This window comes from Loxodonta africana, unplaced genomic scaffold (genome assembly GCF_030014295.1).
Source record: "Loxodonta africana isolate mLoxAfr1 unplaced genomic scaffold, mLoxAfr1.hap2 scaffold_370, whole genome shotgun sequence".
Lineage (NCBI taxonomy): Eukaryota > Metazoa > Chordata > Mammalia > Proboscidea > Elephantidae > Loxodonta > Loxodonta africana.
In genome coordinates this window covers 85,050-88,977 of record NW_026975085.1, presented here as the reverse complement: position 1 = coordinate 88,977, position 3,928 = coordinate 85,050, and positions in this window count along the sequence as shown.

Genomic DNA, 3,928 nt, shown 5'->3' with positions numbered 1-3,928 from the left:
TTCCCTGGGCCTGAGACAGAACTTGCAGCACACTCTCTCTGACCCATTCTTCTGGCCTGGGAGAAGGAGCAAATTAACAAACAGGGGAAAAATACTTACCTGACTCCCCTAAACTGGAAGCCCAGAGCAGAAGTGGCTCCAGTCCAGGCATAAGCGATCCATAGACTTTGGCTTTCACCTCTGCATGGAACCAGGTGGCTATTATAATGCAAAGGCCAATCTGTTGGAGGTCTCACTGTAATTGTTTCAGCAACACAGTGGAGAGGCAGGTTTTGGAGGTCTGACACCACTCTACCTATTAAACAGAGCCCTAACCTACCCATGGCAGGAACCTGAGGGCTAAGGTTCTACCCACGCCACCCAGCCACCCGTGAAAGGGCTCTGAGGATAGTGGTGCCTACGAGTCTTTACAGGTATAAGCACTGGGTGCCTAAGGTACACCTGCAGAGCCCATGCACCACAGCACTCTAGAGAACAGAGAGGCTCCTTGTTAAATGACACTTGGGGGAAGGCTGTCACCACCCTGCCCACCTCAGAGTGTGACCCCCTGCCGCTACCAGAAGCCAGTGCATACAACCATCACCACTACTCCTCTAAGATAGTAGGTGAGAGCCTATACCACACAGTAGGTGACTGACTATCAGGACACCTGAACTGATTCTATCCAAGAATAGCGAATGGATTCATAGGCTCTTATACCTGGTAACAGCTCTAACCATCTGGTAACAGGACATTAGTGCTTTAAAGGCTCCAATAATCAAGTTGGCACACTCTAGTAGCCTACCTGGGTATATTAAAACAAAACAAAAAAAAGATAGGACACAGTGAGCAAACATAATATCAATTATTACAGTAACTTATAGATGGCTTGTGACAGCAGTTGATATCAGATCACATAAAGAAGCAGACCATGATTACTTCTACAGCTCCCAAAACACACAATAAAGGTCTCTCCTAGAAGAAGACGTATTTCTGGAATTGCAAGATATAGAATACAAAAGATTAATAAACTGAACACTTCAAGACATCAGGAATGACATCTGGAATGAAATCAGGCAATGTACAGAAAAAGCAAAGAAACACACAGATAAGGCAGTTGAAGAAATTAAAAAGATTCTTCAAGAACATAATGAAAAATCTAATAAGCTGCAAGAATCCACAGCGAGACAGCATTCAGAAATCCAAAAGATTAACAATAAAATTACAGAATTAGACAACTCAATAGGAAGTCAGACCAGCAGAATTGAGGAACTGGAAGGCAGAATTGTGGAGATGGATGATAAGTCACTGGGCACCAAGATATTTGAAGAAAAATCAGATAAAAGAATTTAAAAAAATGAAGAAACCCTAAGAATCATGTGGGACTCTATCAAGAAGAATAACTTGCTAGTGATTGGAATACCAGAACAGGGATGGATAACTGAATATACAGATAGAATAGCTGAAGATTTGTTGGTAGAAAATGTCGCTGACATCATGAAAGGAGAAAGGATATCTATTCAAGATATTCATCAAACCCCATACAATGTAGACCTCAAAAGAAAGTCACCAAGACATATTATCCTCAAACTTGCCAAACCAAAGATAAAGAGAAAATTTTAAGAGCAGCCAGGGATATGCAAAAAGTCACCTACAAAGGAGAATCAATAAGTTCAGATTACGTGGCAGAAACCATGAAGGCAAGAAGGCAATGGGATGACATATATTGAGCATTGAAGGAGATAAACTGCCAGTTAAGAATCACATATCCAGCAAAACTGACTCTGAAATAGGAAGGCAAAATTAAGTCATTTACAGATAAACACAAGCTTAGGGAATTTGCAAAAACCAAACCAAAACTACAAGAAATACTAAAGGGAATTCTCTGCTTAGAAAATCAATAATATCAGAAATCAACACAACACTAGGACACAGAACAGAGAATTGCAATATCAACTCAGATAGGGAAATCACAAAAATAAGATTAAAAAAAAGCTCAAAACAAGGAATCGCTGATGTCATTACATGAAAGATGACAATAATCAATAAAGGGAGACTAAATAAAGTAGGCACAGATCTCCTACATGGAAAGGAAATCAAGGCAATACATGGAGATATGAGTTAGGTTTATACTTAGAAAAACAGGGGTAAATATTAAGGTAACCACAAAGAAGACTAACAATCCCATATTTCAAAATAAAAACCAAGATAAACATAAAGACTCAGCAAAAACAAAATCAACTACACTGAAAAACAGAACACACAATTTACAAAGAAAAACTTCTCAGCACAAAAAAGAAAGTGGATATATGAAATTGTTAACAACACACAAAAAAAGGCATCAAAATGACAACACTAAACTCACACCTATCTATAATTACACTGAATGTAAATGGACTAAATGCACCAATAAAGAGACAAAGAGTTGCAAACTTGATTCAAAAAAACATAATGCAGCTATGTGCTGCCTACAAGAGACACACCTTAGACTTAGAGACACAAGCTCAAGCTCAAAGGATGGAAAAAAATATATCAAGTGAAAAACAAGCAAAAATGAGAAGGAGTGGCAATACTAATTTCTGACAAAATAGACTTTAAAGTTAAATTCACCACAAAGGATAAAGAAAGACACTATATAATGATTAAAGGGACAATATACCAGGAAGATATAAACATATTAAATATTTATGCACCCAATGACGGGGCTGCAAGATACATAAAAAAAGCCCTAACAGTATTGAAAAGTGAGATAGACAGCTCCACAATTGTAGTACGAGACTTCAACACACCATTTTCGGTGATGGACAGGACATCCAGTAAGAAGCTCAATAAAGACAATAAATGCCACAAACAACCAACTCAACCTCATAGACATATACAGAACACTCTACCCACGAGCAACCAAGTATACTTTTTTTCCTGGTGCACATGGGACATTTTCTAGAAGAGACCACATATTAGGTCATAAAGCAAGCCTTTGCAGAATCCAAAACATCAAAATATTACAAAACATCTTCTCTAACCATAAGACCAAAAAAGTAGAAATCAGTAACAGAAAAACCAGGATAAAAAAAATCAAATACTTGGAAACTGAACAATACCAGGCTCAAAAAAGACTGGGTTATAGGAGACATTAAGGAGGCAATAAAGAAATTCATAGAATCCAATCACAGTGAAAATACTTCCTATCAGAACCGTTGGGACACAGGGCAACCAGTACTCAGAGGTCAATTTATATCAAGAAATGCATGTATCCAAACAGAAGAAACGGCCAAAATCAAAGAATTATTCCTACAACTTGAACAAATAGAAAGAAGCAAACCCTCAGGCACCAGAAGAAAGCAAATAATAAAAAGTAGAGCAAAATTAAATGAATTAGAGAACAGAAAAACAATTGAAAGAGCTAACAAGACCAAAAGCTGGTTCTCTGAAAAAAATTTAAAAAATTGATAAATCATTGGCCAGACTGACAAAAGAAAAACAGGAAAGGAAACAAATAACCCAAGTAAGAAATGAGATGGGCGATATCATAACAGACCCAAGTGAAATTAAAGGAATCATATCAGATTACTATGAAAAATTGTACTCTAACAAATTTGAAAACCTAGAGGAAATCTGGGAATTCCTAGAAACACACTACCTACCTAAACTACCACAAACAGAACTAGAACAACTAAATAGACTCATAACAAAAGAAGATACTGAAAAGGAAATCAAAATCCCAACAACAAAAAAAAACCCTGACCCTGACGGCTTCACTACAGAGTTCTACCAGATTTTCAGAGAAGGAGTAACACCACTACTACTGAAGGTATTTCAGAGCATAGAAAAAGAAAGAATACTCCCAAACTCAGTCTATGAAGCCAACATATCCCTGACACCAAAACCAGGTAAAGACACCACAAAAAAAGAAAATTACAGACTTATATCCCTCATGAACTTAGATGCA